The sequence below is a fragment of the Cebidichthys violaceus genome, unplaced genomic scaffold (genome assembly GCF_023349555.1).
Source record: "Cebidichthys violaceus isolate CVI_PGR_0920_01 unplaced genomic scaffold, fCebVio1.0.p SCAF_17, whole genome shotgun sequence".
NCBI classification, from domain to species: Eukaryota; Metazoa; Chordata; class Actinopteri; order Perciformes; family Stichaeidae; genus Cebidichthys; species Cebidichthys violaceus.
The window spans coordinates 12,952,746-12,978,048 of record NW_027176340.1 but is presented as its reverse complement, the minus strand read 5'-3'; the positions used below and the strand labels follow the sequence as shown (position 1 = coordinate 12,978,048).

The window sequence follows — 25,303 nt, the reverse complement described above, 5'->3', positions numbered from 1 at the left end:
ACTTTTTCAATATTGATTTAGAATTAAAAATATGCTCAAACTGTGTGTTGTTGAATGTTAGCTTAAGGTAAATTATGAACTGCATTTTGCAATAGGTCCATGCAACACCTAATCAAACTGCTGGTATCACTGGAACCACATGATACTATAAGTGGCAATGGCAAAAACCATAAAAACCAAAGAGCCATGAAGTCAAGGACAAGAAATGACAAAAACAATCTAGATTTTCAAGCTTTGTCCTGTAGTTGTATATACACATATATATATATATATATATATATATATATATATATATATATATATATATATATATATATATATATATATATATATATATATATATATATATATATGTATCTTTCTTCCTGGATCTCATGATGAGACCAAACTTTGTGTGTTTTTTTACTGTGAAGTTTAACCTGAGTCAAAAATGAATTATCCATTCAAGAGTTTGTTACTTAAATAAATGTTTTCGGAACTTTGTGCAAAATTTGTCAAAGAAACGCGTCTTTGCTCAGTAGTAGCCTCATAATTCCAAGATCACATCAATCAAAAAACTAAGAATAAATACATAAATATTACTTAAATTAAAAGGCAATTCATGAGCATTCTCCTTGAATAGCTAAACTTAAGTCACTATAATGTATGCGATGAATTTACATTTATATGGGCATAAAGTGGTGAATAAATCAGGTTTTGATGTCCTTTTCACTGTGAGGACATAGACGGGTCCATAAGATTGAATTCAAGAGTAAAATATATAATATGATTTAAATCGCTCACAGATCATGTATGGCCGTGATTATGTAACCTGGTGTCACAACCAACTTGTTAAATACAGTTGCTTGGTCAGTGGGCCTTAGGTCTAACACAAACGCACGGAGGAACATTTGAATGTCCGTACAAGAAGAACCTTTGAAGTGGGTGAAACAAACACAGGACTATCACCCAGGAGACTGCTGTTTGTGTCCCGTGAGAAACTAAGAATCAGCATTGACTTACGTTGTACGTGACTAGTTAGTATCATTGGCACTGTCAGTCACATGAGCTGTTAGTCAGTGAAGTTAACATTAACCACAATCGTTTCCCAACCCTAACTACGTAGTTTTCCTAAACCTAACTTCCAGTGAAGTCATTTTTTGAAAACATGTTCAAGTCAGTATACTGACTGGTGTAAGACTTAGAGCGTCATAAAGTGAAGCTTATGTATGCGATGTAAGTGTGATATGGGGACCAATGCAGTGATTGCAATCTAATCTATGTTCCTCCGATAAGTGTTCATGCAGTGTTTAAATGTAGAACGGAGGTGATCTGTGTGCTGAGGACAAATCTCAAAAAGGATCTTTACAGATTATTGTCAGCGATACATTAATGTTGTTCGTATGGTTATGAATCCTGCTGCTAAAATGAGGTAAAAAGTCTTCGTGCCGCAACTAACGCAACTAATTTTCCCAACAAATAGTCGGAACCCCAAAGACAAGCCATTCAGAATGATACAGCATCTAACCACGAGTATGAGACAGAGTGGGAGTCAAATGCTTGTTCACCTATCTGCTTCCTTGACTTCACCGAATGTAACTACCTAATGCTTCATTCGTGTGTATAAACATACTCAGTAGGAGGCAGGGCTCCAGCTGAGAGGCTAATTTCTGATGTGATCTGTTTTTTCCACAGAAAATCTAATATTGTCTCTAAATGACTGTGGTAATGATTTGCTGATGTCAAATCCACATCCTGTTCTCTGCTTCCCAGCAACGATTGGCATCAGACACATGGCCTTGAGCATTGTTCTGTCTAGAAAAAAAAAAAAAAAGCCATGTAGCGTGGGATCACAAAGTGACAATTTGTTCTGATCTTTTCCCTTTGGCCATGAAGAGAGGGGGAGGAGAGAGAGAGAGAAAGAGAGAGAGAGAGAGAGAGAGAGAGAGAGAGAGAGAGAGAGAGAGAGAGAGAGAGAGAGAGAGAGAGAGAGAAAGGGGGAAGGGATGGTTAGTGTGAAACCTCTCGGCCAAATATTTGCAGAGAAAGGTCCATCGTTGTCCATTAGGGTCCCTCTCTCTTTTTCTCTGTCTCCTTCTTTCTTTCTGTTTTTCTGGGTGCATTAACCTCCTCTTCACAATGCTGCCAAACAAAGAAGGACTGTATTTGTGTACACGTTAACATGTGAGTGTGTGTGTGTGTGTGTGTGTGTGTGTGTGTGTGTGTGTGTTTGCGCTCGGTGCTCTGGTACTACTGTCCACCCTCCTGCATCCCTCAACAAACACTTGTCCACAACACAGACACACACACACACACACACACACACACCTGCACATGGAAAAAAAAACTTGAATGCATTAATGTACTAATCCTCCCATCGGTATCTGCCACACACAAAAACACACATGTAATCACACACACACACACACACTCATGTACACATGAGTAATATGAGTGATAAATATGTGTAATGTGTTCAGTGTTTAAATCCTCCTACAGGAAAAACAAACAGCATGTTCAGACTGTCCTGCGTCACTACAGACATGTAGGCCTCCCACACACACACACACACACACACACTCACATACACAGTGCCTAAAGTACTGTTAGATGTAAAGACAAGTTATACTGCAGCACAACATACCGCATCATTTCTAATAAATAGAAGCATACCTTCATTAGGTCAAATGTCAGCGTAATGCTGCCATAGTGCCATTGAGCTAAACACTGCTAACAACACGGAGATACAAAGTGTTTACAGCAGAGACTTTCTACACTCCACATCATTAATAAATGAATGACGGGTGACTTTTTTCTGTTAAGGTCCAGACTTTATACCATGTTGTACTGAAGGACACATTGTAACTGGTTCTTTATGTTCATAGGAGAACCAAATCAATACAGCGATAGAGTGAACGCTTGCTGGTCTCCACTGGATCTCAAAAAGAGGAAATGATTGACCGTGAAGTGTATTAATCCTTTGATGGCAAGTTATTTTACTTGATTGAGACATAATGTAGAAATATGTTAAGCAATGATGCTTGCTGTGTAAAATATTATGTATATCCTATAATACCATAAATAACATTCAAGAAAAATGGTGAGAGAGCAAAGCAAGACTACTTGTGTGTTTTCTCCACAACTGCACGGCCAAGTCCACATTTCCAGAATAGCTTGCATGTTTTTCCAGATTAAAAATCAGAAAATGACAGGCCATCGAGGAGTGTGTTCAACCAATCAGGTGCAGGAAGATTCCATGTTTGTGTCTAAATGAGTTATACAGCAGGCTAGAGATGAGCTAATGCATTCAAGACCTGTCTATTGAGCCACACTTGGTCAAATAAAAACTGGTGCCAGGCTACAGACTGTACTGCAGAGCTTGAGAAACCGTCAAAATGAGCTAAAAATATATATAATATATATGATGACACTTGGATGGAATCGCTAGCAAAACAGACAATATTACCTAAATCAGTCAGCAATGTCAATTCAAAATCCAGTCGCCATAATAGAATGTTGGTATTGTACCATTCCATATCCACGGATAAGTTGAATCTCGACATTGCTGAACCAAAAATACGATTTCCAGACAACGTTACAGTGTTTTAACTGCTCGTGGCATTTTTGTCATTTCCAAACAGCATTTTCAACTATTAATAGGTTTACGCAACAAAACTGCTTAGCTAGGTTAAGTAAAAGATCATGGTTTGGGTTCAAATTAGTACGTTATTTTTGGGTCTCCAGGGTGAAAGTCCTGCAGACTTGTGCAGACTTTGATCAAACCTATTTGTGATGAGTCAAAAACAAATGTAATCCAAGAGAATGTACGCTCCATGAAAACGTAATTGACAATGTAGTTATGTTGCACAGGAACGTAACTTTTAGGAGAGCAGGCTGCAATTAATACTATAGATTAGTACTAACATTAGGACTATACTAATATGAGACACCTAATAACTGGCATCAGCGGTGATGAGAACTGGGTACCTCCAGTATGGCCGACAGTGGCCACATCCCATCACATCACATAAGTACATTTTCATCTACAATCTAAAGATGAAGAAAAAATAGAACTGAAATAGCCCAAAATGCAGACAGGTTGCAGCTTTAAGAGTAATTGTGACCAATGAGGAAACATCCACAAGACATAATCCATAATTTTCCAATCAACCGTGGCAGACTGACCAATCAGTGTGTGTGTGTGTGTGTGTGTGTGTGTGTGCAGACATCTGTAACCACATTTCTTTTCCTACAGCCCAAATGATCACTGTAACAGCCAACAGAGGTAAAGATAAGATGATGTAGGTGAAATATTTAACATCTTTTTCCACTGAAACATTTAAAATGATGACATAATTGATTGCTACAGTACATACACTTTTTCGTCCACAGCAATAGTAACTCTCGTAACTAATTTAAGAATGAATTAAAGTTTCACAACTGCATTCATTCACACACACAGAGAGAGCAGTACAAGCAGAGAGTTTTCTCTTTGATAGTTAGTGGGAAGATGAAAACGAGGGGTTTAAACACACGATAAAGTACAGCACACTGTATGTTGTTTGATCCACGTGCTGTCTGTGAAAAGGATTTCTCAACATACAAGTGACTTTCTCATCTTTTTGTGTAAAAAGTGGCTAAACTCCACCTCTGTCCAGAAAATAAAACAAATACAACTGGAAGGAGGTTAGTATATTCTCCCCTCCACACACACTCACACACACACATACACAGTGTACAGACATATAGCGATACCTCTGTCAGTGCAGCTCTTGCGCCCAGGTGTACAGCAGTGCAGGGTGACTGTGTTGTATCTCCATCCCCATCAATCCTTCAGCATCCAAGAAACCGAAGAGAAAACAGCAAACACAAAGACTGAGCGTCTGTTAGTCTGGTCCAGCACGGAGACACAAAGACAGCTGATGTAATAACTGTAGAAATGAAGGAAAACACTACGCTCTCTCCTTCTCTTTCACTCAGTCTATTTCTTTCCTCCTCACTCTCTCTATCCCTTTCTCTCCCTCTCTCTTTGCTCTCGCTGTTTCTCTGTGCGTAGATGCTCTCTCTCTCTTTCTCGCTCTCTCACACTGATTCTCCATCTGTCACCGCCCCCTATCCTTCACCCCTCCCACCTAATACATTATTAATGAGCCTCAGACACACACACACACACACACACACACACACACACACACATACACACACTCCACTGCTGTCAAACACACTCTCACACGTTGCAAGCTACGCACAACTGTCCCACACACATATGCATGTCAAATACTGCGGACAGCCTTTACGCAGCCCACCGTTTTGTCTGGATGAGATCACAGAGGCTCGTTTCTTCTTGCTTTCAGAAGACATGTGTAGCCATTTGTTTGGTTTTTAATGGTGAACTAAACAGAAGCATAAATTAAATCTACATAATGTTAATGTTGTGAAACAAAACTACTTGGTTCAGGTTAGAGAAAACATCATGGATGGTGTTCAAATAATAACGACAAGGTAACGTGATGCTTAAGTAGAACAAATACTTTCTTGCGTGTTATACTTATTATGCCGCATAACTTTCCAGAACGTTATCATACCAATCCATTTTTAACAACGGACTCTTGATTTACTACGTCACATGCTCTGACTGAATCCAAAGACATCCACATTCGACGTATCCATGGTTTTCGAAAACGTACAATGCCCAAAAATTTTCCCTTATTAGTATCATAAATATAACAAGCATTTCAGGTGTTCTTTACCTGGCTACAAGCTAAACCACTGTTGTGCTATATCAACAGTAAGATAAGACATAGGTACAGTAAGATGATTATTTGATTAGTCAATCAACAGAGAATGAATCAGTGATCATTTCATAACTAAACATTTATCAATTAAGACACAGCTTGAAAAGAAAAGAAGAGAATTATATTTTTCTGTTAACCTTGTAGCCATGACAATAAAAGTGTTCTATCTTATTCTTTTGTATGTACTGTACCTGACCGAGGCAGAGCCACTTTTTTGGAGCATTCTTCCCTTGCGGACAGAAATGAGCCATGAGTCATTTGTATTGTCTTTTGTTTTCTTAAAGACACAGATCCCCCCCCCCCCCCCCCCCCCCCCCCCCCACACACACACACACACACACACACACACACACACACACACATGTACATGTAACCTATAAAAGCTCAACCACACACATCAGCCATGCATGAACTCATTCACACGCAAAACACACACAGGTCACGGAGAAGACAGGGCCGATCATGCATGAATGCAGAGCACGAATGCACACACACACACACACACACACACGTACACCAATCTCACACACACAAACACACACATTTGTCCATGCAATGCAGTACAGGCGAGGAAGCCCCCCTCAGCTGGAGGCTATCTGAGTTTTCTCATGGATGAGACATGGCTGGAAGTCAGAGAAAAGTGTGTGTGTGTGTGTGTGTGTGTGTGTGTGTGTGTGTGTGTGTGTGTGTGTGTGTGTGTGTGTGTGTATCTGTGTGTGGGTGAAAGCAAAAGGGACAGAAACAGTATTATACAACGCCACCCTTGTAAAAGTACTATGTAAAGGAACCCCAAAGCCAGATGAGAAGATTTATTTCTCGATATCAAAACTGTCACCGATCCATTCAAGAGTCAGTTGGGTTTTGTCTAGATTTAGGGCAGAGAGCAAACCTGGCAACCCCACTATGAGGATAGGAGCTTTACGATGTTGCGTGCAGTCACTTCCTCCAGTAGAGAGTCACGTTGGCCCAGAGGATGATACTGCACAGACCACTTAAAACCCAACATCCCCGTTTGAATCCGGCAGTGGACCTTTGTTATACCTGATTAAACAGCACAAAGATGTACTGTGTATTGTATATTTTCACTTTTTGCTACCAGGCTTTTTGCAAAGCTAGGATGAAAACACATTTCCAGTGTATATGTTCCATATGGGCATAGTTCTTTATTTTCGATGCATTTGGTTCTTTAATCCTCAGCAACTCTCTAGTCACACAAAACAACTTGAGTTGTCGTTAACATAGGAGGATAAATGTGTAAGCGGTCCTGCACAAACAGGTGAATAAGGGAGATGTCAATCAAGCACTGTTTGTCTGTTTATCAATATAATAACATTTATCAGTCAAACATAATCATTCCAAAATAAAAATTTGTTTCTTTAATTAGCAAATTCAAAATGTGTTATTGTACTAAATGTGAGAGGACATCTAGAGAGGGAGACAGGAGGTCGGGGGGTTGGATTAGGGCCTTCGGAGCATGTTAAAGAGCCCCCCCCTGCAGTTTAAGCAGGCCTGAGGCCTGGTGAGACACAGGAAGACAGAGAGGTTTTCAGTTTTATGTATCCATGTGGTGTGTGTGTGCGCGTGTGTGTGTGTGTGAGTGTGTATCTAAGTTCGACCTCCTGACCTCGGCCAGCATTTTCAGCTCCCTTCTGTCTCCAGCCACCCCCCCCAAACAATCAATAACCCCCCCAACCCGCCGCCGCTAGCTGTGACATGCAAATGACCCTCGTATATAATTAAAAGATATGCCCTGACAACAATAGCATAACCTCAACCTCCCCTGAGCGTTTCCTTAAGACGTGCGCCAAGACGTTTACACAAACACACACACGCACACACACACACACACACACACACACACACAGAGGGTACACAAACAAAAGCAAAGACAACATCAACTCGTGCCCAGATGGACTTCAGTCAGTTGACCTCTGCTCAGATCTGCAACAGACAAGCAAACAGACAAACAGACACCAAGATAAGTGCACTTCAGCCCCCCCTCATGCTCAACACACACACACACACACACACACACACACACACACACACACACGTCATCCTGTTACTACCTCAAAACTGAAGCTTGCAGCTTAGAGTTATGCTCGCGTCCAATAACTTCCACTTGTTTAATGTAGCATAATGAAGAAGACTGAGGTCAGCATACTAAGGAAAGTTAGATGTGTGTTTAGTTACACATGAAAGCGCTGCATTTCATCATAACTGGTTATGATTGATCAATTATAACCAGTTATATCATATTATTTTATATCATTCTGTAGCTTCCCAGTTGTGTTTCTTATATATTTTCAAATCCAAACATTCAAATTTTGGTGGAAATACGTACGTTTTAGCGTCATAATGCTATTTTCCCAAGCTCTTCAAAAAACCTTTCCCCCCTGTGAAATGATGTATAGGTTTCTGCATGATGGCGTTGCTACACATACATATATCCTTAATCATAGTCAGCGTATTAACTACAGTAGATAGCGGTCGACACGCTCCCAATTTGGAAAAACAGACAGGAGCACCAGCACGGAAGCTAAGCGATGTAGTGCTGTGGAACCCATGTCACAAAGTTACACAACAGTGGTAGACTACTAACTCCCGTGTTCTATGAGGAAAAACTACTGTTTTTGTCAAAGGAGTCTGTGGCTTTGACGCGAGCATAGGTAATGGCTGAGGTTACTTGTGGGAAAAGGCTGTGTGACGGCAAGGTAAAGGGGTGAAAATATTCTAATATAGAGTTTAGAGCAATTTTTTGTGGCTAAAATACATTTTTCTGCTGCTCCCATCCACAGATGCCATATCCATTTATGCTTTCTTCAAAGCCACAGACTCTATTGACAAAAACTGTCATTTTTACCTCACGGAACACTGCAGCACACATGCAACCCCACTCTCAAAAATCACAATTAACCCTTTCAATGGTATCCAAGCTTAGCACAGCTAAGGTTGACACAGCTAGTGCTAGCGTTCACATTATTCATAACCGTATTGATTGGCTTTCTGTGGTAGTGGTAACCTGCATCACTGCTTTTTGCGGCTGAGTGGGTGTTTCTATTTGAAAAACTGGAAAGAAATAGCAGATGGATTCCACCTTTAAATGAAAAAAGAAAGCTTTGTAGAGAACTGTGAAGTAAGGTGCTACTTTGGTATCACACTGGAACTCGTATTGAACAATACTGAGTGAGTGAGAAATAAAGACAAGTGGAAAAGTAAGTAAGTTAAGGAGATAAGATAGACGGAATGAGGACAACTTCATAGCTAGACAATAACTGGACTCATTACAGTTTATGCCACGGGGGGCCATGTGTTAATTAACTCTTCATGCTGACCCCTAAACACACACACACACACACACACACACACACAGAGTACGGCCATGTCCTCTGGTTATTGAACTGGGTGTTGGGGGCAGATCTCACCCTGGGCACTGGGAGACTCAATCAAATGACAACAAAATAGCACACACACACAATAACTAACAGTAGAGTATGAGTCAGTAGGAACCAGTGCTTAGAGGGTCACAAGTCATGAAGCTGGAAAAACACTCATTAGTCACTAAACTAGTTGTATGAGTGTGTGTGTGTGTGTGAGTGTGTGTGTGTGTGTGTGTGTGTGTGTGTGTGTGTGTGTGTGTGTGTGTGTGTGTGTGTGCGTGCGTGCGTGCGTGCGTGCGTGTGTGTGTGTGTGTCCTCTACCTCCATACAGAAAAAGAACAACATTAATTGCAATCTGCACACACTATTTGTTAGGTGTGCATGGGTGTGTGAGTGTTCATCAAATACGGAAAATTCCATTACTTCCCATTCTCATGTTAGGATTTGTGTGTGTGTGTGTGTGTGTGTGTGTGTGTGTGTGTGTGTGTGTTTTAGTCCAGACCTAATCCATGGTAGGCAGATACAGTATGTGGGCTACTATCAATAAGGCTTTGTCCAGTGGATGGATGATTGTGGATTGACCCAAACAATATGGTGGAGGAACAAATTGCTACTATTGTACAAACAGCGTCCCCCTCCCTTTTCCCTCTCAAATAACACACAGCAGCATCCCACTGTGGCACAGCAGACGAGACCCACAAGAAGCCCTCCTGTGCTTCACATCTAGAAGTTTTTACATGAGGGCACGTTACAAAGTCCACAGACATCAAACAGGAATGACTCATCAACACATCTGTACCAAGAACATCCTGATTCCACACACCAGTACTTCAACACGGGTTTCTTAGCCAGATGTCTTTTTCATTAACATTGCGAGATCAGACATGGCCTTAGTGGAGGTAAATGCTAATTGGACTTGCATTTGTATAGTGCCCTTCTAGTCTAAACAACAGCGGCTACCATGCAAGGTTCCACCTGCCCATCCAACACAGTCTTACACGGCCATTCGTGAAATAGCTACGAAATAAAATCTATTGGTTTCATGTTCAGGGACATTGCCTGTTTTTTTTGCGTCTCTCGGCACAACTTTTTTTTCGGGACGACTTAGGCAACAAAACCACTGTGTAAAGTTAAGGAAAAACATTTTGTCCCTGGACACAAACCATTGCATTGCATTCCGTGCAATGCAATGCATTGGTGCGACTGGGCTGGCCCATCAGGAATAACTCATTCAGATTCACACCCATTGATACACCGATGTCTTGCCCAAGGACAACAAAATGTTCCTTTTAATGAAAATAAAAGGAAAATTTTATATTCCAATAATATGGCCATTTATTGCAGCTACCGCAACAGAAAAATATTGGTCAGTTTATAATATAAAAGGAAACACTTCATTTTAACAAGATGTTTTTCACATTATAACAAGACAATTGTAACAATTTTGTGTGATGATGAGAAGAAAGGTTTCTTGTTAAAACAATAACTTGTAATGTGTAGTAATGATGCAAAAGATATATTGAATAATAACGTGAGATGGATTTTCTCATTATACCAGTTGTATGGTCATCTAGCCACAATAAACCTTAAAAAGGAACCCGCTGTTTGTGTATGAGGTCTACCATATGTGGAAGCACAAACCAGAACAGCAATATCTCTGACAGACACACACACATGGGTGGTCACACGTGAACAGCCCCCTTCAACAGTATCAGGTAGCTGGTTAATTGAACTGTTTAAAAATGTATAGTGACGAAGACATAAGGGGAGAGAGGGAAGGAGAGGGAGGAGCACGGAGATTGAAAATAACTTTAGTATTCAGAGAAACAAAAACACACACAGAGACATTGAAAAGCAAGAGCAAGATAGTTCTTCAAGCCCTTTAACTGCACAGCAGAAGTGCAACACATGAGAACACCCTGAATCTTCCCACAATCCCAAAAATGTGTTCTAATGTGTGTGTGTGTGTGTGTGTGTGTGTGTGTGTGTGTGTGTGTGTGTGTGTCCATGCGTTAGAGCACACCATATAATATTCAGAAAATTCAGATTTTTTGATGTTGAAGTGTTTATTGGACCTTTAGTCAAAAACAATTAAAAAAAATATATTTTTTGTATTTACATATATGATATTTCTTTTGTATCACATTTGATACATCAGGCATATTTGTCAATTTATTGATCACAACAATGTTTATTTTAGAAACAATAACTAATGATTTTCATTGCTTTTGGAACATTTGGAACATTTCAGTTGGTTTGGTTCTTATTTTTTCCCAAACAGCAACCTGTTTGTTTCGCCCCGTGGCAGGCAAAACACAGTTTCTGTCCTTGTTCAGGCAAAGATGGACTTTACATTTCCCACAGTAGACATGGGAGAAGTGATTGCCTGTGCAGTGTTTGCATCTGATTGTTTACTCTGAATTTATTTTTTTAATTAATTAATTAATTAATTAGCAATATATCAAAAGATTATGATAGCCAAGAATTCTTTTTTTATATATAAAAAACATAAATTTCCACTCAATATATCTTACTACCTTTAATTAGTTTAATTAAATGACCAAAACAATGTATTTGACATTGTGATATGGCATAACAAAGTGCACAATGAAATACAATACAAGGATTCACAGGTGAATTATTACTTTATAAACCTGCTGTATCATATTTGATACCTATGTTTTCAACACGATTTTACTATAAAATAAGGAACGAAATATTAAGTAATTATAGTTTGCTTCAATACAGTAAATATTCATATTGAAATATTAGTAACACTATAAATGTTATTCTTACCGTAACTGTTTCAAAATTAGCAACGATTTCCCTGCCGAAAACGAAAAAGTCACTTCGTGACGGCTGCCATTTTGGAAATGGAATTTAAATGTCTGCTACTGTCTGCAGTGCATGGAAAATCCACCAGATGGTAGCAGACATGTATAGGATTGTATACAACAGTTTTTTCAGGAAAGTATTGCTCATGTTAATTACGTAGAGGTCTCTGAAACTCATGTATCAAATATGATACAAATGGCGCTACAGGGTTAAAGGCTAACTTTAAAGGGTCAAACTAAAGTTGTTTTAGTTCTTAACTGTCCTCACACTTGTGATTTAACGTTTAAATCACTTAATTCAAGGCTTACTTAATTCGACTGTCCGGTGGGCTAAGAAAAGAAACGCTGAGACATCAAATTCAGCTGTTTAATGGTTCATACTAACTAGTGTATGCATGGTTTAAGTGATAATGGAGGGATGTTTCAAAGGGACGCTTCTCCCCCTCATGCCAGTAACACCATGTTCTTCACAGAGAACAAAAACAGCTAGAGGGTGTGTGTGTGCGTGTGTGTGCGTGTGTGCGCGTGTGTGCGCGTGTGTGCGCGTGTGTGTGTGTGTGTGTGTGTGTGAGAGATTGGGGGGGTCAACACACTTCTGAACAAGATCTGCCCCAGCTCTCTAAAAAAAATTTAATCAACACAGAATCGTAAGCAAAGTAAAAGCGAGGCAGAAAGGACAGACCAGTAAATATGATGATGTTTGTGCGCACAAAAAGGGGGGGGGGGGGGCAGCTGTTGCAGACAGAAGAGAGACGGAGGCTTGAGGTAAACAAGACCCACACCGGTAATTGAGCAACCATTGCCATGACTACATTGATGCTGAATATCCACCCATATTTAACCCAAGACACAAAAACACACAGAGACTCTGGACAGCAACAAACAAATATGAAGCTGTACACATTATGATACAAACTGTACTTCATCTACAGGGAAATTAAACAGTAAAATGCATTTCAGTCAGTTTTTGTAAAGGAGAGAAGAATGTAAAAGCCTTCCTAACCATTACATGTATTACCTCAGCTCATTACTCCCTGTAAGAGCATTTGGATATTCTGTAGTAGCTGAGCAACACACTTTAGCATCAGTGAATAATTCAATTTTCTAATGAATGCTAATATGCTAATAGGCTTCATACCTGGTGGCTTCAGTCTTCTTTCAGCAAAGTCAGCAACTTTAGCTGTCTTAGTCTGAATGCTGCTGCTTCTTCCGTTACCACCTACTCTACATATATTTTTAAAATGGTAACCATGCTTCCCAGTATTTTTTTATGAATTAGTATATTACTTGGCAATAATTTTGTCGAACAACTGATTTAGTTTCATGGTTATAGACCTAAGGCCTTAAAGATGTTAACCAGCACAGGTTCAATCCATCACTTATCACCAGGTGCAGTGTATGTGCAACAGAGAGAGAGAGAGAGAGAGAAAGAAAGAGAGAGAGAGAGAGAGAGAGAGAGAGAGAGAGAGAGAGAGCTTGTGTGATGGCCATTTTTTAACTCTTTCTCTATACTGTATTTACTTCACATATTCCAATGACTGTGTTTCATCATGTGTCCTAATGTTAATGTATATTACACTTTTCTAAATATTGTTCTGTAATTAAAACAATAATAATAGACACAAAGTGCTTTTGTAATGAAGCTGCAGGCTGCAGCGTCTTGCTTTCTAAATCAAATCAAAAATAGTTAGTGTCTGTCCCTCTTTCTTCTTTAACCAGCAAATACAATATGTGGTGAGTGTCAGTGAGTTGACGCTGGAATTCAGACAACATAGAAAGTCATGAAAAGGATTGAGAAGTGAAACAGTGAGGGGGCAGAGGACAAGTGAGCCCAGGGCAGACACAGTGACAGCAGGACGTGTGTGTGTGTGTGTGTGTGTGTGTGTGTGTGTGTGTGTGTGTGTGTGTGTGTGTGTGTGTGTCCAGCAGGCTTTAAACACTTCTTCCCTGATTGTCAAGTCAAATAAAGGTTGTTGTGCGCAAAGCCTATTGTCCATACACTGACCCCCCAAAGAAAACCCTGCCTAACCACCATGCCTCACACACACACACTCACACACACATACACACACAAACACCCACGCACACACACTTCAATCCCCCATGTCTTTGTCTCCTGCAACAGGAGGTGTGGTCGGTTTTCTACAGTTAATGAGTTGGCGGGGCCACGAGGGCCAAGCGGAGGCACGGGTCATACATTCATTTAGCCTTTTAAGCCTCCTTAGCCCACTCCCCCCCCCCAATACACACAAACATATACATATACTGTACAGAAACACACACAGATAATACATAGGACGGACATACAAAATAGATATTGCTGCTGGTGAAGCAAGCACGAATTTTACCTACACATGAAAAAAAAAATCCACTTTCTGAACACACTCACACACACACACACACACATATAGTCCTGGCGTCTGCTGACACAATAGCTTCTGGTAGCAGCTGGTCAGCAGTAGCCATAGGAGTCACACACACACACATTGACACACATGCAAACATGCAATATGTACAAGCCCCTGCATGTCTAATGACGTGCCAAGACGACACAAGAACAAGAGAAGACAACTTGACTGGCCATCTGTGGCATGGAGGCCATGTGGAACATCTGCGCAAATCAATAACACACTCACTCCCACACACATGGAAGTATGCATGAGTGATCACACACACCCATGCAGGCATGTATGTTGACAATACACGTAAATCTATTTTTGTGTCTTTTGCTGAAAATAAATCCATGAAAAGATTTTTTGCTCATTTTCTAGAATACAGAGCCTTTCAAGTGTAAAGTGTTAATTCAGGCCCATTAATGAATGTCAGTTCAATGTAATGGAAGGAGCAGAACTGTATGCTGGTCATTTAAGAAGTATTCAGAGTGTTACCAGCGGCTGTGCAGCTGTGATTTGAGTTGTCTGCAAACACTTAATACATTCCTTTATATTAATATCATTAAGCGATTAAATCCATTATATTTGCCTTTGTCCCCTGGACACATTTTCATACAGTTGTGATGCTACCATGAACACAGTTTAAGCAATACTAGCCATCTGTGGCTATGATCACATGCACAGATACCACTGTGTAACTTCCTGTTCTGAAAAATGAAGCCAAAAGCCTTCAACCTGCATTCTCTCTAATGTCCATCAGGCGGCGACTCCTCTGATTGTATAGAAGTCTATGAGAAAATGACTCTACTTCTCTCTTGATTTATTACCTCAGCAAACATTGTGAACATGAGTTTATGGTCTCAATCTCTAGTTTCAAGTCTTCTTCAATACAGCATGATGTTCATTTAGTACAGTGATTCTCAACTGGTGGGTCGCCCGTTTTCAGTGGGTCGCGGACCTTTACCTGGAAAAAAATAAATAAAAATCTTGTGCTTTTATTTTGAAGGGGATTTTTTATGCAGCAAAGTTATTCACACTCCTTAACAGTATTTGGCGTTAATGCCTTGTAATGCTGATACACACCCGCCATTTCACAGTATAGAAGAACACCCACAAAGTTTGTTTTCATGTGCTAATTGAGTGAAATGCAAGTAGGACACCGACTACATGAGATGTGGATTTTCTTACATTGAGGACAAAAGAGGGCAAAAACCTCAGTGTGTTTTGTGCAGCGAGGTTCTGGTATAAGAAAGCATGAAGCTGTCAAAACTGAAGCAGCATTTGTTGAATCAATCCGCAGCTGATAAACTGAAAACTATACCTCTGTCAAATGACACTATAAGTAAGTGAATTGAAGACATGTCGGATGGCATCAAACAACAGACCACAGCTCGAATTAAGGCAAGTGGTCATTTTGCATTACAAATAGACGAATCTACAGACATAACAAACAAAGCAGTTTTACTTGTTTATGTGAAACATGCGAGACGGGGACTGACAGGAACAATTTCTCTGCACAAGAGAGCTCCCTACTACTACGACTGCAGAGGACATTTTCAGCTCAGGTTCAAACTGCACCATCTTTTCATTAAATACATTTGAGAAGTTGAACATTTGGGTCGCGGCTTGTCATTAAGGGGTGATGGTGGGTCCCGCAGCCAGACCAGTTGAGAACCACTGGTTTAGTACATTATGGTCCATTTAGAGTCAAACAGACCATAAAGCAGGGTATACTTTAGGGCAGGCTTACTGTGATTGACAGGTCTCTACCAGATCCGTAGTTTGGGTCTCTATGTCACTTTCCAATATTTCCAATAAATATGGTCACTTCTGTTCACTAATTGCAAAAAGCTAAGATGGCGAAGACCAAAACGCCGACCTCGAGACATCCTATAGTGACTACATCCACTTCCTTCTTACATACTGTCTATGTTTGACTTGCATCATTGACACACTCACACTGGATGCGTTGCAGAGACAGAAGTAGTGGTCTATTTCTTTTCTGGAGCACACGGGTGTATCCAGACACGTCACCATACGTTAACCCATGATGTGTGGGCTCACATAGAAACCTCTTGGGTTCAATGCAGTAAATAAGATTTGGTTTTAAATGGGGCTTTATTCCAGTATATATTTTGATTCTTAAACAGCATTGTGTTATCTTTGATATGATTTGTCAACATACTAAAAATAATAAAATCATTTTGTAGTAAAGTCAAGTCATGGTTAGTATTGCATACTAGCAGACAGTAAAAAACACTAATCAGTCAAATGAGTGCATAGAGATCTCTGTCTTTAAAGAAAATGCTCATTTCCGTTGACAGATTGTTGCATTAGTATTCCCTGTGTCAGAAGCCTGATTTTATATAAAAGAACATCAATATGAATCATTTTAATTTCCTCACATTGTTATTGCATAGAGATGAACACATATGCAAGGACTGCACACACAATCAGCAATCACACACACAAACTCTGTAGAGGTATCTGTAAGTGTGCTGCTGCTTATAAAGACATCAGGATTTGGTGAGGAGGAATTGGATCACACACACACACACACACACACACACACACAAACCTCCCCCACTTCTGGGAAACACCTGCAGCCATGCTCGTTATTCTGGAGAACAGACCACATGTGCCAGAACACAGTTCACACATCCCTTAACCAATTAGACTAGAGACTGCTCACACACACACACACACACACACACACACACACACACACACACCGCATCTGACACTGCTTATCTGCTTTAAAGAAACAACATGCATCTAAACCTTAAGTCTCCAGTCTCACTCCATTTATTAGAACTTAATTAACACATCAATGAGAAGCAGCTGAGAGGGACACAAAGACACACAAATGTGACTGGAATTGGAAAATACAACTTTTTGTGTCCATAATGTAGAGAATGCATCCTCTGGTGAGCGAGAATGTGCTCATTAGATTTTATAACTTGTTTCATGTTGATGTTTCTCACGTAAAGGTGGATACTTCAGCCTAAGATACAGAGTTAAGGTCCGGGCGTCACCAAAAACACTATTAATGATCATCTGGGGACCATGAAAAAGCACTGCAAATCTCAATTCACTCTGGTCAGTAGATGTTGAGTTGTCAAAGGCCTTGTTAAATTTTTAGAAAAAATTTGATTTTTGCAAATCGGATCCAAACCACATATGGAGGTGACTTAAAATGTGATTGCAGTCATAATTCTACTGATGCGTCTCAAATTGGATTTCAAAGTGCTGAGCAGAATCCATGCTGCTATATGGAGCACTATGGAAGAGAACAGTTTGTGGATAGACGCTGAAAGAAATTGTTTGCTGGCACTTCCGCTTTCACTTTTCACTGCTTCCCCCTCACAATATATACCAGCCTACTCCATCGCCGATAGCTGATACATCGTTAAAAAAATTACCATGCGTAGCAAAACCAGTAACTTTAAAGTAATACTGATACTGAGTATTTTATTTTGATAACCATAATGTGAATGGAACTGTGTGTGTGTGTGTGTGTGTGTGTGTGTGTGTGTGTGTGTTTTTCTGGACAGAAAATGGATCGACTGCAGGCATTGTTTGGCTGGAGAAGTTTCCATACTACTTGGTATTGGGTTATTACCTTCCAGGTATGGAGTACCAATTTGTCTGGTGAGACGGAGGAGTTCTACACCGCGACTTGACAGCGAGGGTGATTTGAGGTTGATTGGTGGGTGATGTCTGGACAAACAAATCTGATCACTTGCAAATGACAGATCAGATTGATGACAGTCCATCTTAAAGATCTGTTTTCGGAAACAAATCGAATTTGAAGGTAGCCAAAGTGTTGGAAGGTAGGACAGACAGATGGGTGACAGAACTATCTCCATCACCACTAGAGGCACAAATTATCATGTGAGGAGTCATGCAGGCCAGGGTTTCCTGCATTTCCTGTGTTTTATAAGAAAGGTGGGCCACCTCACCTACAGTAAAGACCACCTCCGCAAACAGATTTAATGGTTCAGCTTCAAAACAAAGACATAAATCAAGTTCTGTGCATGTTTTATAAGAGGCCAATGCTTACCCACACGGATGACTTTGAATTGAGTAGTTATGATCCACTCATACCAACCTAGTAATGTAGCCTTCTCTAAATTCAGAGCAATTTTAAAGTCTAAAGAGTCGAAGAAGACCAGATCAGCAGACAGCAGAGTCTGAACATGAATGGACTCAGGAGGATGAGAAAGAAGAAAAGAAAAGAAACTGGAAAGAAAAGATAGTGGACACTGGAACTGTCAGCGTCTGTGTGTGTGTGTGTGTGTGTGTGTGTGTGTGTGTGTGTGCGTGTGCGCAAGTGTAGGTAGTTGGGTGACCTATATGTGTCAGTGCAGTGTGTAGGAGACCCCTGGGCTTGGGTTATATTTGGTCATCACACATGGTAACTCAACCAGTCAGGACACACACACACACACACACACACACTAGAGTCAGAGACAGGATTATTGCCATCATGTCAGTGCACTGGTATATTGAGCTTGAATACAACTGGCTAAATGAATCCTCCACTAGTTCGAACTGCAGATTAGTCCAATCAAAAGTGTCAATGCTCTACTGAAATGAACTGTCAATCATTCTCACTTCAAATCAGTCAGTCAAGTTACACGCTTGACAATTATCTGCCTGAAAAAAAGACAAATGACGATTGCAAAAATTCCATCCTCAAAAATCAAAGCCCAACCATATTTACTATACTGAAAAAAAAATGGCTTCAGTCAGCCCTGTGACAGCATCCCATAATGAGCTACGCCAAATCTGTGGTCGGACGAGGATTAAAATAGATTGGTTTTGGATTGATGTTCCATTATTGTCAAATAAATGACGACCATCAGTCATTAGTCCTTGCCTCTGAACTTTGAACAGAAACAAACAGGGTAGTTCTGTTCAAGTTTTCACCAAATTCTAACTCTGAGTCATTGAGACAGGAATTAGGCCGTGCTTCATTTTACTACCAGTATTAACCAAAGGAACACAGAAAGGACGTTTCATTTATTTATTTTATTTATTTGTAGTAAGGATTAACTGGTACAGTAGTGTGACCCATCAGCACGTTACTATAGTTAGCTGACCATACCTCATTTAGAATGCCTGTGCCCTGTTTTGTAATAGGAGACACCTGCCGGCCACAAAATAGGCCTCAGTGGGAGTATTGTAGCATCATTATATTGACTTCTCTTCAGGGTTACATACACAGTGTCGCTCAAATTTGAGTTATGTCAAATGAGGTAGTTAGGTTTTGCCACGAATGTTCCATCTGCACACTTGGATGCACCGTGGTAGAGCTGCACATCACATAACTGCATTACATGTGTTCCTCTGAATGGCATTAGGTGAAAGATCAGTCTATTGGAGCTGACCTCCATCACTTACAAACTGTTAACCTGTCAATACTGGGCCATGACTGTGTGTGTGTATGTGTGTGTATGTGTGTGTGTGCGTGTGTGTGTGTGTGTGTGTGTGTGTGTGTGTGTGTGTGTGCGTGTGTGTGTGTGTGTGTGTGTGTGTGTGTGTGTGTGTGTGTGTGTGCGTGTGTGCGTGTGTGTGTGTGTGTGTTGAAGGTCACAAATTTAAGTGATTGTATGGCTTTAATGTCCTTGACTCCTCTCTAATCTCTACCTTGACATTCAATTCTAACCTACCATGCTCCATTGCCCTCGGATTACTGTACACACAGACCTGCAGCATGACAAGCACACACACACACACACACACACACACACACACACACACACACAAGAAACAGATTACTTTGTCCGTGCATTAGAGGTGCAGTCGAGCGTGGACTGTAGGAATGTATCTTACTTTCCTTACCATGCAGTGTGTGTATGCAGTACAAATAAACAATGTGTCAATGTTCTCAGAGACATAGAACACAGTTTTATATGAGATTTTCTTATGAGCTCTGATTGATTTGTTTCTAAAGGTTACCACATCATCTTTCCATATCGGCTGAAGTCAAGTGTTTTCCACAAATCCACAGTTATTTTATATGCTTAAATAGCTTAATAAGAAAAATGTGTGTGTTGAAGCCACAAAGTAGTGCATACACATGATAAAATGAAATCACGTGTGTGTACACTGATCAGAGGATCCCAACAAAATATTCATTATGTACAGCTACGACAGTTCTTGGTCAACTGGAGTATCGCCCAATGAAGACGTGAAGTCAAAACATCAACAGATTGATATGAGAATTGACTTATTGGTAAATGGACTTTGTTTAGCTATCTACAGTTTGCCTCTCATTCGCTCATTCACGCACACACACACACACACACACTCACACCAAGGCCAGTACTATGTAAGGCACTGGTCTAACCATCGGGAGCAATCGGCGTTCAGTGTCTTGCTCAAAGAAACTTGGACATGTGTCAGGAGGAGTTGGGGATCAAACTGCCAACCCTGTGATTAATGCACCTGCATGTTGCCTTACCTTGAAGGCACATAGAAACATACATTTTGATTACAAACTAAGAGATACAGACAGTGGACAAAGTACCAACCAGTAAGCGTTGTTTTACAAAGAGCCTCCAGAACAACTTTATATTCTGTGAGTGCGGAACTCGACTGAAGGGATGAACAGCGTGTTTCCAAAGACATTCCTATTTTAGAGTTTTGGTTATGTTCTTTAACATTTTGCTTCAAACGCTCTAGCATATGGTGGACATCATGTTCATATTCATCTATTCAGTGAGCCCTCTTAGCCATATGGAAGCATCTGCATCCAGAATGTTTCTCCACTTTATTCTATTTTTCCTTCCGTTTGTCATACATCTGTCTATAAAGTATCTGGAAATTGAATTCCTAATAATTGGTACTCATATTGGACCAAATCACTATAGTGATTCTATATTAATCTATTACTAAAAAATACTACACTGTACCGTGCATGCAAGCTGGTAAGGTTACAAGGTTACAAAGTTAAGGTGTCTGTAGGCAACAGGATTAGATTTTGGTATCGGAAGCGTTCTGGTTTCCGTTTGCAGTCCGTTTGTAGTCTGAGTTGACCGATCATGTTTGAACAGGCTTTGGTTGCAGGTAAACAGTACTTTTAGAGAACAAAAGGTAATGCATTGGCTGAAATGCAACCTGGGAACCCACAGCTATCATCTGAAGATGATTTAGCTTTGTATTAGTTTAAAGTTATCTTATTATATGGCTACACCGGAACACCAGAAATGTTGGCCGACAGTCGATGGGTTCAGAGATTGGTGACAGAACGTTCCAGCCGGACCATTTCATAGTATACCCACCCTTTTCTCTTTAACACTTCAAGATGTATATTTAATCCAGAGCCTCTGACCTTCAACGTTATGGCTGTGAACTTTAGAGAGGTTTACCACAATACAACTGTACCATGCTCTTATAAGGAGCCACTTTCACACATCAGCATTTGTTGTCTTCATGCATGCTTTCACTCCATTTCATCTTGTATCCGTTTGTGTCTATCTGTGTATTCTAACGTCCCAATCATCATTCAACCAAACACAATTCTGCATAGCCATTTTTCTCTGGAGGGCGACCTTTGAGGTGATTGGCCTTCCCCACTGACTAGGGCCGGGGCCCCGTCCAATCAAATAAGTGCATGGCCTGGGCTGACCTAATTAAGCGCATTGAGGTAACGAGGTCCAGGGGATAATTGGTGGAGGAGGACCACTGGAACAGACAGTTGACCTCCGCAAAACTCATCTGCTTTCATCTCTCATCTCTTTCTACGTTCATCTTCCACTGCCTCGCTTCTCTTTCCTCTCTCCATTACTTTATTCTGTCATTCATGTGTACACGTTTCTGTATATCAGCAGAGTAAAAGAACATTTTGCATACAGTAGATTTACTTTTCAAGGCCATTTCTAAGCAATTTACCAAACTGATTTATAGGGACAGTTCTGTTCAGCACAAACCAAATATCTGACAATATGAACCACCTTTATACCCATGAAAACCTGTTGTTTAGTTAACTTTCACATCAGCTTTGTGGACTTAATATACAATGACTTGGCTGCATACATTTTGTATGCTAAACAAAATTTGTGTGAGAAAATCAATGGGCATTTTACGCTTGTGTTTCAGCTCTAACCAGCCAGACTTCATTTAAGTCATCTGTTTGGGAGAAGACTGAGATGGAACTGCATGAGGGAGAGCGGTTAGACTCAGTTTAACCATAAATTATTGCCCAGCAAAGGCAGTTCAGACAGAACAACTGGTTTTCTGAGTGCTTGCTGGGAAACCGTTCGAGATGAGGACTCACCACTCAGGTCTGACTCACCCTGACGGTCAGCCTGGGGAGATTGGATGACGACTGAATTTTGAGGTGAATAGTTCCTGTAAGACTATTTTCATCCTGAACACCAGACTGAAACAGAATCACAGCATATGACTGCATCTCTCGAAGAGCATCAGTCAAGACCTCTAGAATCCCATTCGAGAGCTGCATGCGTTCATCACTGTTTGTGGTAATCGATGAATGTACACGGATCATTCAAATTAGATGGATTGTTCTTGTAGTAAGAACCATTGAGCAATATTATCCAGTTCACAGACAGTCTTGTTAGCATTTGTTATGCTGACTCACTAATATAAGTAAGCATTCACACTAATAGTTTAAATAGTCTTAATTCTTACCCCGTGTCTAGAACGCAACCGTCATGTCAGTGCTGGCTCACGCAACGACAGCACTGAAGCAAGCGCTGAAGCAAGTCTACATCAGTTCCATTTTGTCCATAGATTTGAAAGTTTCGAGCCGCAAGGGAGCATAGGAACTTACTGTGCAGTTTTCCTTTGGTCATTTCGTTCTTAGTTGACTAAGATTTCTTGAGCCAATTAGTCTTTTTTTCATACTGAATGACTTATTTCAAAAAACTTATGAGCACATCTCTGGTGAACACAAGATTTAAAGTGGTGCTTTACTGTGATTCTTTGTGGACAAAGTGTCGATTAAATCAACAAATCGATTAGTCGACAAAATCGTATAAGTGCTAGTCAACTAAGAAATTCTTTGGACAAGGACAGCCCTAAAATGAGTTAACATGCCATCGGACACAGTATACAATCAAAGAACAAGGTCAGATAATGATAAAATAAAGATATAATTCAAGTTTAATAATCAAAAATAATGATAAAACCCTCAAATATTTAGTTAGGTGTAGTGTTTAATTGACCATAACTCGCCTTTACTTTCCGTAATATCGGGGAAAAAAAGCTTGAAACGCTTCAGGTCGCTGTTGCGTGTGGGAGACACAGCTGATACGCAAGCCTGCATGACAACATATCTGTTCCCTCATACGCTCGCGGCCAGAACACAGGGTTAGTTTGTTGGGGAAAAAATGAAGCTAGTCTGAGCAGAGAGAGCTGTGTATCCATAGATCATCAGTGATCTCCAGAAAGTGCACAGCACAAACCAACACACCTAAATTAAAGACAAATATGAAATACAAAGCAATGACCATTTAGCAGTAAGGGAGAACATAAAACACAAGAATTACCAATGTGAGCATGTAACCCAGAGTCCATTCACGCAGATTGCCATGACAGCTCAGCGCCTGAGGCCAGACGTGAGCGTCTGTCATTCACAGCACTGATACACTCCCTGTGCACACATGAATACAAAATGAAGGCTTCATAAACAACACGAAGAGGGCTCACATCAGCGCCGATAGACCAGGCTGACAGATTAGTCATCTGATTAGTTGCTCAGTGAATGAACCAGCCCACCTTCAAATTAGCTCAATGGCCTCTTTACTGTGGAGGAGGCACTTCAGTAATTATGCACAAGGCCTAAACTGGGATTAAGACCTTAATTAATCATGGAATTATTGTTTGGCCTCCATGTAGAGCGTGGTGATTATGGCTATCTGGGGAACATTGTGGTATTGGTTCAGATAAGATGTTTTCAGTAGCAGTAATCTAAATAAGAGTCTCCACAGTTCTTTATTAAGGCCTGTTTTTGTGTTGAAGTTCTCCATAGGAAAACCACGTATGCTGGGACTGAGAGGAGTCACAGGAATGAAAGGCAGACGCTTTCACTGGAGCCCGTCTGATGCATTGGCTGGGACGATCAGACGTTTTTTCTAATCATCGCAACACAATAGTGAGAAATTGCAGTACAGAAATACCAAAGAAAGAAGTAAAAACGGTGCAAGCTCAAGTTTAATTTTATAACCGTAAAATGTCACACTCAGTACATATATTGGTTATTAATTCTTATAAAAAACAAATCTGAGAAATCTTTTTTGCAAGTGGATTTTTTTAAACATTGGTATCAGCCTAAAGAAATGTAGTATCAGCGGTGCTAATTAATATTTTCTACTAGAATGGAAAGAAAGATCATTTGCAGTAGGGAGAATCCTATAGTTACGTAATATTGCTTGACTACTAAAAGGTGCTTTGAACACTTTGGGAATATCGGAGAAGACGCCGACAGCAGAAACAGCTGATCAGTCATGTGACTTAAATGGTCGTTGCGTCAGAATTTATTCAGCAAAGGTGTTTTCATAATCCATTAAATGCATCAACCCTTTTATGACAATGGCAATCAGGTGACCAGCCGGAACGCAGATGGGTTACCACGAGGCAAAGTATCAAAGTTGAAAAAAAACAAAAAACGGAAGTAATGTTGGTGTTCCGTAGTTTTAAAATGTTGTCCCATATGTTGCTATGTATGAAAAGACCCAAAATAAACACTGTAAGCAGACTACTTGATTACCAAATTATTTAAACAGCACTTGTATAGAATTCATGGGTATTGTAGTATTTAGAGCCATCTGTTATGCCAAAATGGTCCTAATGTAAACCAAAATGCTCCTAATGTAAACCTATACTATTGCTACATTATCCGAGAGAGTCTTGTGTTTCTTTGATTAGAAATATTGAGGATGTAAAAAATGTAA

The 25,303-nt window shown here is 40.2% G+C and overlaps 1 protein-coding gene across 21 annotated transcripts in view; it reads right to left on the bottom strand.

The window, feature by feature from the left end:
* Positions 1-25,303, bottom strand: part of nfasca (neurofascin homolog (chicken) a) — a 138,591-nt gene that overhangs the window by 94,948 nt on the left and 18,340 nt on the right. For 18 of the 21 annotated variants that reach the window (XR_011103267.1, XR_011103268.1, XR_011103269.1 and 15 more), the window contains exon 2: positions 4,735-4,810. The exons of 2 other annotated variants lie outside the window; for them this stretch is intronic. The gene's annotated coding sequence lies outside the window, so the exon portion shown is untranslated. Of the gene's footprint in view, positions 1-4,734; positions 4,855-25,303 lie in introns of all 21 variants that reach the window. One more of the 21 variants, XM_068712630.1, reaches the window with a different exon arrangement.